The sequence below is a fragment of the Scyliorhinus torazame genome, chromosome 4, assembly GCF_047496885.1.
Source record: "Scyliorhinus torazame isolate Kashiwa2021f chromosome 4, sScyTor2.1, whole genome shotgun sequence".
NCBI classification, from domain to species: domain Eukaryota; kingdom Metazoa; phylum Chordata; class Chondrichthyes; order Carcharhiniformes; family Scyliorhinidae; genus Scyliorhinus; species Scyliorhinus torazame.
In genome coordinates, this window is record NC_092710.1 from 360,734,882 (window position 1) to 360,747,822 (window position 12,941).

The following is a 12,941-nucleotide window of genomic DNA, read 5'->3' on the forward strand; positions in this document are numbered from 1 at the left end:
GAGAGGGCTAGAGAGAGACAGACAGAGAGACAGAGAGAGAGAGGGACAGAGAGAGGGACAGATAGAGAGAGGGACAGAGAGAGAGACAGAGAGAGAGAGAGAGACAGACAGAGAGCGAGGGAGACAGACAGAGGGAGTGATTGACAGAGAGAGAGAGTGAAAGACAGAGAGAGAGAAGGAGACAGACAGAGAGAGAGAGGGGGACAGAGAGAGAGAGAGAGGGACAGAGAGGGACAGAGAGAGAGAGAAAGACAGAGAGAGAGAGGGAGACAGACAGACAGAGGGCAAGACAGACAGAGAGAGAGAGGGACAGAGAGTGAGAGTGAAAGACAGAGAGAGAGAGGGAGACAGAGAGAGAGAGAGAGGGGGGACAAAGAGAGGGGGAAAGAGAGAGAGGGGGACAGAGAGAGAGACAGGGGGACAGAGAGAGAGAGAAAGACAGAGAGAGAGAGAAAGGGAGAAAGACAGAGAGAGAGAGACGGGGGTGAGAGAGCGAGACACAGAGGGACAGAGAGAGAGAGAGAGAGAGGGACAGAGAGACGGACAGAGAGAGGGGCAGAGAGAGAGAGGAACAGAGAGAGTGAGGGACAGAGCGAGAGAGGGACAGAGGGAGGGAGGCGGACACAGAGAGGGACAGAGGGAGAGAGGAACAGAGAGAGTGAGGGAGAGAGAGAGAGAGAGGGATTAGGAGAGAGAGACGGACAGGCGGCGGGGCAGAGAGAGAGGGGGACAGAGAGAAAAGGGCAGAGCGAGAGAGGGACAGAAGGAGAGGGACAGAGAGAGAGAGACAGAGAGAGTGAGACAGAGAGAGGGACAGAGAGAGTTAGGGACTAAGAGAGAGGGGGACAGGAAGAGAGGGACAGAGAGAGACAGAGAGAGAGACACAGAGAGAGCGGGACAGAGAGAGGGACAGAGACAGGGACAGAGAGAGAGGGGCAGAGAGAGAGGGACAGAGAGAGAGGGACAGAGAGAGAGACAGAGAGAGGGACAGACAGAGTGAGGGACAGAGAGAGAGAGGGACACGGAGAGAGGGACAGAGAGAGACAGATAGAGGGACAGAGAGAGAGAGGGACAGAGAGAGGGACAGAGAGAGAGAGGGACAGAGGGAGAGACACAGAGAGAGTGAGAGACAGAGAGGGGGACGGAGAGAGAGAGGAACAGAGAGAGTGAGGGACAGAGATAGAGGGGGACAGAGAGAGAGAGACGGAAAGAGAGAGGGACAGAGAGAGAGTTAAACAGAGAGAGTGAGGGACAGAGAGAGAGACAGAGAGAGAGAGACAGAGAGAGTGACAGAGAGAGAGAGACGGACCGAGAGAGGGACAGAGAGGGACAGAGAGAGCGACGGACAGAGAGAGGGACAGAGAGAGAGGCGAACAGAAAGAGTTAGCGGCAGAGAGAGAGGGACAGAGAGAGAGAGACGGACAGAGAGACGGACAGAGAGAGAGAGAGGGACAGAGAGAGAGACGGACAGAGAGAGGGACAGAGCGAGAGACGGACAGAGAGAGAGACAGCGAGAGAGAGGGGGACAGAGAGGGAGAGACTGACAGAGAGAGGATCAGAGAGAGAGAGGGACAGAGAGAGGGACAGAGAGAGAGAGACGGACATAGAGAGGGACAGAGGGAGAGGGACAGAGAGAGAGACAGAGAGTGAGAGACAGAGAGAAGTACAGAGAGAGTGAGGGACAGAGAGAGAGAGGGACAGAGAGAGGGACAGAGAGTGACAGAGAGAGGGACAGAGAGAGTGAGGGACAGAGAGAGAGAGTGAAAGATAGAGAGAGAGAGGGAGATAGACAGAGAGAGAGGGGGACAGAGAGAGAGAGAGAGGGACAGAGAGGGACAGAGAGAGACAGGGAGAGAGAAAGAGAGAGAGAGAGACAGAGAGAGAGAGGGACAGAGAGAGAGAGGGACAGAGAGAGGGACAGAGAGAGAGAGGCGGACAGAGAGAGGGACAGAGGGAGAGGGACAGAGAGAGACAGGGAGAGAGAAAGAGAGAGAGTGAGACAGAGAGAGAGAGGGACAGAGAGAGAGAGGGACAGAGAGAGGGACAGAGAGAGAGAGGCGGACAGAGAGAGGGACAGAGGGAGAGGGGCAGAGAGAGAGACAGAGAGAGAGAGACAGAGAGAAGGACAGAGAGAGTGAGGGACAGGGAGAGAGGGACAGAGAGAGAGACAGAGAGAGTGACAGAGAGAGAGCGCGACAGAGAGAGGTACAGAGACAGGGACAGAGAGAGAGAGCGACAGAGAGAGAGGGATTGACAGAGAGTCAGAGAGAGTGAGACAGAGAGAGGGACAGACAGAGTGAGGGACAGAGTGAGAGAGGGACAGGGAGAGAGGGCTAGAGAGAGACAGACAGAGAGACAGAGAGAGAGAGGGACAGAGAGAGGGACAGAGAGAGAGAGGGACAGAGAGAGGGACAGAGAGAGAGAGACGGACATAGAGAGGGACAGAGGGAGAGGGACAGAGAGAGAGACAGAGAGTGAGAGACAGAGAGAAGGACAGAGAGAGTGAGGGACAGAGAGAGAGAGGGACAGAGAGAGGGACAGAGAGTGACAGAGAGAGGGACAGGGAGAGTGAGGGACAGAGAGAGAGAGACAGAGAGAGAGGGAGACAGACAGAGAGAGAGAGGGACAGAGAGAGAGAGTGAAAGATAGAGAGAGAGAGGGAGATAGACAGAGAGAGAGGGGGACAGAGAGAGAGAGAGAGTGACAGAGAGGGACAGAGAGAGACAGGGAGAGAGAAAGAGAGAGAGAGAGGGACAGAGAGAGAGAGGGACAGAAAGAGGGACAGAGAGAGAGAGGCGGACAGAGAGAAGGACAGAGGGAGAGGGGCAGAGAGAGAGACAGAGAGAGAGAGACAGAGAGAAGGACAGAGAGAGTGAGGGACAGGGAGAGAGGGACAGAGAGAGAGACAGAGTGAGTGACAGAGAGAGAGCACGACAGAGAGAGGTACAGAGACAGGGACAGAGAGAGAGAGCGACAGAGAGAGAGGGATTGACAGAGAGTCAGAGAGAGTGAGACAGAGAGAGGGACAGACAGAGTGAGGGACAGAGTGAGAGAGGGACAGGGAGAGAGGGCTAGAGAGAGACAGACAGAGAGACAGAGAGAGAGAGGGACAGAGAGAGGGACAGAGAGAGAGAGGGACAGAGAGAGAGACAGAGAGCGAGAGAGAGACAGACAGAGAGCGAGGGAGACAGACAGAGGGAGTGAGGGTCAGAGACAGAGAGAGAAAGACAGAGAGAGTGAGGGAGACAGACAGAGAGAGAGAGGGGGACAGAGAGAGAGAGAGAGGGACAGAGAGGGACAGAGAGAGACAGAGAGTGAGACGGAGAGAGAGAGAGGGACAGAGAGAGAGAGGGACAGAGAGAGAGAGAAAGACAGAGAGAGAGAGGGAGACAGACAGAGAGAGGGCAAGACAGACAGAGAGAGTGAGGGACAGAGAGTGAGAGTGAAAGATAGAGAGAGAGAGGGAGATAGACAGAGAGAGAGGGGGACAGAGAGAGAGAGAGAGGGACAGAGAGGGACAGAGAGAGACAGGGAGATAGAAAGAGAGAGAGAGAGAGACAGAGAGAGAGAGGGACAGAGAGAGAGAGGGACAGAGAGAGGGACAGAGAGAGAGAGGCGGACAGAGAGAGGGACAGAGGGAGAGGGACAGAGAGAGACAGGGAGAGAGAAAGAGAGAGAGAGAGAGACAGAGAGAGAGAGGGACAGAGAGAGAGAGGGACAGAGAGAGGGACAGAGAGAGAGAGGCGGACAGAGAGAGGGACAGAGGGAGAGGGGCAGAGAGAGAGACAGAGAGAGAGAGACAGAGAGAAGGACAGAGAGAGTGAGGGACAGGGAGAGAGGGACAGAGAGAGAGACAGAGAGAGTGACAGAGAGAGAGCGCGACAGAGAGAGGTACAGAGACAGGGACAGAGAGAGAGAGCGACAGAGAGAGAGGGATTGACAGAGAGTCAGAGAGAGTGAGACAGAGAGAGGGACAGACAGAGTGAGGGACAGAGTGAGAGAGGGACAGGGAGAGAGGGCTAGAGAGAGACAGACAGAGAGACAGAGAGAGAGAGGGACAGAGAGAGGGACAGAGAGAGAGAGGGACAGAGAGAGGGACAGAGAGAGAGAGACGGACATAGAGAGGGACAGAGGGAGAGGGACAGAGAGAGAGACAGAGAGTGAGAGACAGAGAGAAGGACAGAGAGAGTGAGGGACAGAGAGGGAGAGGGACAGAGAGAGGGACAGAGAGTGACAGAGAGAGGGACAGAGAGAGTGAGGGACAGAGAGAGAGAGACAGAGAGAGAGGGAGACAGACAGAGAGAGAGAGGGACAGAGAGAGAGAGTGAAAGATAGAGAGAGGGAGGGAGATAGACAGTGAGAGAGGGGGGCAGAGAGAGAGAGAGGGGGACAGAGAGGGACAGAGAGAGACAGGGAGAGAGAAAGAGAGAGAGAGAGACAGAGAGAGAGAGGGACAGAGAGAGAGAGGGACAGAGAGGGACAGAGAGAGAGAGGCGGACAGAGAGAGGGACAGAGGGAGAGGGGCAGAGAGAGAGACAGAGAGAGAGAGACAGAGAGAAGGACAGAGAGAGTGAGGGACAGGGAGAGAGGGACAGAGAGAGAGACAGAGTGAATGACAGAGAGAGAGCGCGACAGAGAGAGGTACAGAGACAGGGACAGAGAGAGAGAGCGCCAGAGAGAGAGGGATTGACAGAGAGTCAGAGAGAGTGAGACAGATAGAGGGACAGACGGAGTGAGGGACAGAGTGAGAGAGGGACAGTGAGAGAGGGCTAGAGAGAGACAGACAGAGAGAGAGAGGGACAGAGAGAGGGACAGAGAGAGAGAGGGACAGAGAGAGAGAGAGAGAGAGAGAGAGACAGACAGAGAGCGAGGAAGACAGACAGAGGGAGTGAGGGACAGAGAGTGAGAGAGAAAGACAGAGAGAGAGAGGGAGACAGACAGAGAGAGAGAGGGGGACAGAGAGAGAGAGAGAGGGACAGAGAGGGACAGAGAGAGACAGAGAGAGAGACGGAGAGAGCGAGAGGGACAGAGAGAGAGAGGGACAGAGAGAGAGAGAAAGACAGAGAGAGAGAGGGAGACAGACAGAGAGAGGGCAAGACAGACAGAGAGAGTGAGGGACAGAGAGTGAGAGTGAAAGACAGAGAGAGAGAGGGAGACAGAGAGAGAGAGAGAGGGGGGACAGAGAGAGGGGGAAAGAGAGAGAGGGGGACAGAGAGAGAGAGACAGGGGGACAGAGAGAGAGAGAAAGACAGAGAGCGAGAGAAAGGGAGAAAGACAGAGAGAGAGAGACGGGGGAGAGAGAGCGAGACACAGAGGGACAGAGAGAGAGAGAGAGAGAGGGACAGAGAGACGGACAGAGAGAGGGGCAGAGAGAGAGAGGAACAGAGAGAGTGAGGGACAGAGAGAGAGAGGGACAGAGAGAGGGAGGCGGACACAGAGAGGGACAGAGGGAGAGAGGAACAGAGAGAGTGAGGGAGAGAGAGAGAGAGAGGGATTAGGAGAGAGAGACGGACAGGCGGCGGGGCAGAGAGAGAGGGGGACAGAGAGAAAAGGGCAGAGCGAGAGAGGGACAGAGGGAGAGGGACAGAGAGAGAGAGACAGAGAGAGTGAGACAGAGAGAGGGACAGAGAGAGTTAGGGACACAGAGAGAGGGGGACAGGAAGAGAGGGACAGAGAGAGACAGAGAGAGAGACACAGAGAGAGCGGGACAGAGAGAGGGACAGAGACAGGGACAGAGAGAGAGGGACAGAGAGAGAGGGACAGAGAGAGAGGGACAGAGAGAGAGACAGAGAGAGGGACAGACAGAGTGAGGGACAGAGAGAGAGAGGGACACGGAGAGAGGGACAGAGAGAGACAGATAGAGGGACAGAGAGAGAGAGGGACAGAGAGAGGGACAGAGAGAGAGAGTGACAGAGAGAGAGACACAGAGAGAGTGAGAGACAGAGAGGGGGACGGAGAGAGAGAGGAACAGAGAGAGTGAGGGACAGAGATAGAGGGGGACAGAGAGAGAGAGACGGAAAGAGAGAGGGACAGAGAGAGAGTTAAACAGAGAGAGTGAGGGACAGAGAGAGAGACAGAGAGAGAGAGAGACAGAGAGAGTGACAGAGAGAGAGACGGACCGAGAGAGGGACAGAGAGGGACAGAGAGAGAGGCGAACAGAAAGAGTTAGCGGCAGAGAGAGAGGGACAGAGAGAGAGAGACGGACAGAGAGAGGGACAGAGAGAGAGAGAGGAACACAGAGAGTGAGGGACAGAAAGAGAGACAGAGTGAGAGAGACAGAGAGAGAGAGACAGACAGAGTGAGGGACAGAGAGAGAGAGGGACAGAGAGAGAGCGGGACAGAGAGAGTTCGAGGGACATGGAGAGAGAGACGGACAGAGAGAGAGAGAGGGACAGAGAGAGAGACGGACAGAGAGAGGGACATAGCGAGAGACGGACAGAGAGAGAGACAGAGAGGGAGAGGAGGACAGAGAGGGAGAGACTGACAGAGAGAGGATCAGAGAGAGAGCGGGACAGAGAGAGGGACAGAGAGAGAGAGACGGACATAGAGAGGAACAGAGGGAGAGGGACAGAGAGAGAGACAGAGAGTGAGAGACAGAGAGAAGGACAGAGAGAGTGAGGGACAGAGAGAGAGAGGGACAGAGAGAGGGACAGAGAGTGACAGAGAGAGGGACAGAGAGAGTGAGGGACAGAGAGAGAGAGACAGAGAGAGAGGGAGACAGACAGAGAGAGAGAGGGACAGAGAGAGAGAGTGAAAGATAGAGAGAGAGAGGGAGATAGACACAGAGAGAGGGGGACAGAGAGAGACAGGGAGAGAGAAAGAGAGAGAGAGAGGTACAGAGAGACAGAGGGACAGAGAGAGAGAGGGACAGAGAGAGGGACAGAGAGAGAGAGACGGACAGAGAGAGGGACAGAGGGAGAGGGGCAGAGAGAGAGACAGAGAGAGAGAGACAGAGAGAAGGACAGAGAGAGTGAGGGACAGGGAGAGAGGGACAGAGAGAGAGACAGAGAGAGTGACAGAGAGAGAGCGCGACTGAGAGAGGTACAGAGACAGGGAGAGAGAGAGCGAGCGACAGAGAGAGAGGGATTGACAGAGAGTCAGAGAGAGTGAGACAGAGAGAGGGACAGACAGAGTGAGGGACAGAGTGAGAGAGGGACAGGGAGAGAGGGACAGAGAGAGACAGACAGAGAGACAGAGAGAGAGAGGGACAGAGAGAGGGACAGAGAGGGAGAGGGACAGAGAGAGACACAGAGAGAGAGAGAGAGACAGACAGAGAGCGAGGGCGACAGACAGAGAGAGTGAGTGACAGAGAGAGAGAGAGAAAGACAGAGAGAGAGAGGGAGACAGACAGAGAGAGAAAGGGGGACAGAGAGAGAGAGAGGGGGACAGAGAGGGACAGAGAGAGACAGAGAGAGAGACGGAGAGAGAGAGAGGGACAGAGAGAGAGAGGGACAGAGAGAGAGAGAAAGACAGAGAGAGAGAGGGAGACAGACAGAGAGAGAGCAAGACAGACAGAGATAGTGAGGGACAGAGAGTGAGAGTGAAAGACAGAGAGAGAGAGGGAGACAGAGAGAGAGAGAGAGGGGGACAGAGAGTGGGGGAAAGAGAGAGAGGGGGACAGAGAGAGAGACAGGGGGACAGAGAGAGAGAGAAAGACAGAGAGTCAGAGAGAGTGAGACAGAGAGAGGGACAGACAGAGTGAGGGACAGAGTGAGAGAGGGACAGGGAGAGAGGGACAGAGAGAGACAGACAGAGAGACAGAGAGAGAGAGGGACAGAGAGAGGGACAGGGAGGGAGAGGGACAGAGAGAGACACAGAGAGAGAGAGAGAGACAGACAGAGAGCGAGGGCGACAGACAGAGAGAGTGAGTGACAGAGAGAGAGAGAGAAAGACAGAGAGAGAGAGGGAGACAGACAGAGAGAGAAAGGGGGACAGAGAGAGAGAGAGGGGGACAGAGAGGGACAGAGAGAGACAGAGAGAGAGACGGAGAGAGAGAGAGGGACAGAGAGAGAGAGGGACAGAGAGAGAGAGAAAGACAGAGAGAGAGAGGGAGACAGACAGAGAGAGAGCAAGACAGACAGAGATAGTGAGGGACAGAGAGTGAGAGTGAAAGACAGAGAGAGAGAGGGAGACAGAGAGAGAGAGAGGGGGGGACAGAGAGTGGGGGAAAGAGAGAGAGGGGGACAGAGAGAGAGACAGGGGGACAGAGAGAGAGAGAAAGACAGAGAGAGAGAGAGAGGGAGAAAGACAGAGAGAGAGAGACGGGGGAGAGAGAGCGAGATACAGAGGGACAGAGAGAGAGAGAGAGAGAGAGGGACAGAGAGACGGACAGAGAGAGGGGCAGCGAGAGAGAGGAACAGAGAAAGTGACGGACAGAGAGAGAGAGGGACAGAGAGAGGGAGGCGGACACAGAGAGGGACAGAGGGAGAGAGGAACAGAGAGAGTGAGGTAGAGAGAGAGAGAGAGGGACTAGGAGAGAGAGACGGACAGGCGGCGGGGCAGAGAGAGAGGGGGACAGAGAGAAAAGGACAGAGAAAGAGAGGAACAGAGAGAGTGAGGGACAGAGAGAGAGGGGTACACAGAGAGAGAGACGGACAGAGAGAGGAACAGAGAGAGTGAGGGACAGAGAGAGAGCGGGGCAGAGAGAGAGAGGGACAGGGAGAGAGAGACGGACAGAGAGGGAGAGAGAGGGACAGAGAGAGAGACGGACAGAGAGAGGGACAGAGCGAGAGACGGACAGAGAGAGGGACAGAGAGAGAGAGGAACAGAGAGAGTGAGGGACAGAGAGAGGGAGGGACAGAGAGAGAGAGACGGACAGAGAGAGGGACAGAGAGAGAGAGAGGAAGAGAGAGGTTGAGGGACAGAGAGAGATGGACCGAGAGAGAGACGGACAGAGAGAGGGTCAGAGAGAGAGACAGAGAGAGGGACAGAGAGAGAGACAGACAGAGAGGGAGACAGACTGAGAGAGTGAGGGACAGAGAGAGAGAGAGACAGAGAGAGAGAGAGGGAGACAGACAGAGAGAGAGAGAGGGACAGAGAGAGAGGGAGAGGAACAGAGAGGGACAGAGAGAGACAGAGAGAGATAGAGGGACAGAGAGAGAGAGAGAGGAACAGAGAGAGAGAGAAAGACAGAGAGAGTGAGGGAGACAGAGAGAGAGAGAACGAGACAGACAGTGAGAGTGAGGGACAGAGAGTGAGAGAGAAAGACAGAGAGAGAGAGGGAGACAGACAGAGAGAGAGAGAGTGAGAGAGAGGGACAGAGAGAGAGAGAGAGAGGGCGCCAGAGAGAGAGAGGGACAGAGAGAGAGACAGAGGGACAGAGAGAGAGAGAAAGACAGAGAGAGTGAGGGACAGAGAGAGAGAGAAATACAGAGAGAGAGAGGGAGACAGACAGAGAGAGAGAGAGAGGGGGGGGGGGGGAAGAGCGAGAGAGAGAGAGGGAAAGAGAGAGAGAGGGGGGACAGAAAGAGGGACAGAGAGAGGGACAGAGGGAGAGAGAGGGACAGAGAGAGTGAGGGACAGAGAGAGAGAGACCGACAGAGAGAGGGACAGAGAGAGAGACAAAGAGAGAGAGAGACAGAGAGAGGGAGGGAGAGAGGGACAGAAAGAGAGAGGTACAGAGGGAGAGGGACAGAGAGAGAGACAGAGAGAGAGACAGAGAGAGGGACAGAGAGAGTGAGGGACAGAGAGAGAGAGGGACAGGGAGAGAGGGACAGAGAGAATGATAGAGAGAGAGACAGAGAGAGAGCGGGTCAGAGAGAGGGACAGAGACAGGGACAGAGAGAGAGAGGGACAGGGAGTGAGGGACAGAGAGAGTGACAGAGAGAGAGAGACAGAGAGAGGGACAGACAGAGTGAGGGACAGAGTGAGAGAGAGACAGGGAGAGAGGGCCAGAGAGAGACAGAGAGAGAGACAGAGAGAGAGAGGGACAGAGAGAGAGAGGGACAGAGAGAGAGACAGAGAGAGTGTGAGAGACAGAGAGAGGGACAGAGAGAGAGAGGAACAGAGAGAGTGAGGGAAAGAGAGAGAGGGGGACAGAGAGAGAGAGACGGACAGAGAGAGGGACAGAGAGAGAGAGGAACAGAGAGAGTGAGGGACAGAGAGAGAGACAGAGAGAGAGACAGACAGAGAGACTGAGAGAGAGAGACGGACAGAGAGAGGGACAGAGAGGGACAGAGAGAGCGACGGACAGAGAGAGGGACAGAGAGAGAGGGGAACAGAGAGAGTGAGGGACAGAGAGAGAGAGACAGAGAGAGAGAGACAGAGATAGAGAGACGGACAGAGAGAGGAACAGAGAGAGTGAGGGTCAGAGAGAGAGCGGGACAGAGAGAGAGAGAGGGACATGGAGAGAGAGACGGACAGAGAGGGAGAGAGACGGACAGAGAGAGAGACGGACAGAGAGAGGGTCAGAGCGAGAGACGGACAGAGAGAGGGACAGAGAGAGAGAGGAACGGAGAGAGTGAGGGACAGAGAGAGAGAGGGACAGTGAGAGAGAGACGGACAGAGAGAGGGACAGAGAGAGAGAGGAAGAGAGAGGTTGAGGGACAGAGAGAGAGAGGGACAGAGAGAGAGGGACAGAGAGAGAGAGGGACAGAGAGAGGGACAGAGAGAGAGAGACGGACAGAGAGAGGGACAGAGGGAGAGGGGCAGAGAGAGAGAGACAGAGAGAGAGAGACAGAAAGAAGGAATGAGAGAGTGAGGGACAGGGAGAGAGGGACAGAGAGAGAGACAGAGAGAGAGACAGAGAGAGAGCGCGACAGAGAGAGGTACAGAGACAGGGACAGAGAGAGAGAGCGACAGAGAGAGAGGGAATGAGAGAGAGTCAGAGAGAGTGAGACAGAGAGAGGGACAGACAGAGTGAGGGACAGAGTGAGAGAGGGACAGGGAGAGAGGGACAGAGAGAGACAGACAGAGAGACAGAGAGAGAGAGGGACAGAGAGAGGGACAGAGAGAGAGACAGGGACAGAGAGAGAGAGACAGAGAGAGAGAGAGAGACAGACAGAGAGCGAGGGAGACAGACAGAGAGAGTGAGGGACAGAGAGAGAGAGAGAAAGACAGAGAGAGAGAGGGTGACAGACAGAGAGAGAGAGGGGGACAGAGAGAGAGAGAAAGGGACAGAGAGGGACAGAGAGAGACAGAGAGAGAGACGGAGAGAGAGAGAGGGACAGAGAGAGAGAGGGACAGTGAGAGAGAGAAAGACAGAGAGAGAGAGGGAGACAGACAGAGAGAGAGCAAGACAGACAGAGAGAGTGAGGGACAGAGAGAGAGAGAGAAAGACAGAGAGAGAGAGAGAGGGAGAAAGACAGAGAGAGAGAGACGGGGGAGAGAGAGCGAGACACAGAGGGACAGAGAGAGAGAGAGGGACAGAGAGACGGACAGAGAGAGGGGCAGAGAGAGAGAGGAACAGAGAGAGTGAACAAAGAACAAAGAAATGTACAGCACAGGAACAGGCCCTTCGGCCCTCCAAGCCCGTGCCGACCATACTGCCCGACTAAACTACAATCTTCTACACTTCCTGGGTCCGTATCCTTCTATTCCCATCCTATTCATATATTTGTCAAGATGCCCCTTAAATGTCCCTATCGTCCCTGCTTCCACTACCTCCTCCGGTAGTGAGTTCCAGGCACCCACTACCCTCTGCGTAAAAAACTTGCCTCGTACATCTACTCTAAACCTTGCCCCTCTCACCTTAAACCTATGCCCCCTAGTAATTGACCCCTCTACCCTGGGGAAAAGCCTCTGACTATCCACTCTGTCTATGCCCCTCATAATTTTGTATACCTCAATCAGGTCGCCCCTCAACCTCCTTCGTTCCAGTGAGAACAAACCGAGTTTATTCAATCGCTCCTCATAGCTTATGCCCTCCATACCAGGCAACATTCTGGTAAATCTCTTCTGCACCCTCTCTAAAGCCTCCACATCCTTCTGGTAGTGTGGCGACCAGAATTGAACACTATACTCCAAGTGTGGCCTAACTAAGGTTCTATACAGCTGCAACATGACTTGCCAATTCCTATACTCAATGCCCCGGCCAATGAAGGCAAGCATGCCGTATGCCTTCTTGACTACCTTCTCCACATGTGTTGCCCCTTTCAATGACCTGTGGACCTGTACTCCTAGATCTCTTTGACTTTCAATACTCTTGAGGGTTCTACCATTCACTGTATATTCCCTACCTGCATTAGCCCTTCCAAAATGCATTACCTCACATTTGTCCGGATTAAACTCCATCTGCCATCTCTCCGCCCAAGTCTCCAGACAATCTAAATCCTGCTGTATCCTCAGACAGTCCTCATCGCTATCCGCAATTCCACCAACCTTTGTGTCGTCTGCAAACTTACTAATCAGACCAGTTACATTTTCCTCCAAATCATTTATATATACTACAAAGAGCAAAGGTCCCAGCACTGATCCCTGTGGAACACCACTGGTCACAGCCCTCCAATTAGAAAAGCATCCCTCCATTGCTACCCTCTGCCTTCTATGGCCTAGCCAGTTCTGTATCCACCTTGCCAGTTCACCCCTGATCCCGTGTGACTTCACCTTTTGTACTAGTCTACCATGAGGGACCTTGTCAAAGGCCTTACTGAAGTCCATATAGACAACATCTACTGCCCTACCTGCATCAATCATCTTAGTGACCTCCTCGAAAAACTCTATCAAGTTAGTGAGACACGACCTCCCCTTCACAAAACCGTGCTGCCTCTCACTAATACGTCCATTTGCTTCCAAATGGGAGTAGATCCTGTCTCGAAGAATTCTCTCCAGTAATTTCCCTACCACTGAAGTAAGGCTCACCGGCCTGTAGTTCCCGGGATTATCCTTGCTACCCTTCTTAAACAGAGGAACAACATTGGCTATTCTCCAGTCCTCCGGGACATCCCCTGAAGACAGCGAGGATCCAAAGATTTCTGTCAAGGCCTCAGTAATTTCCTCTCCAG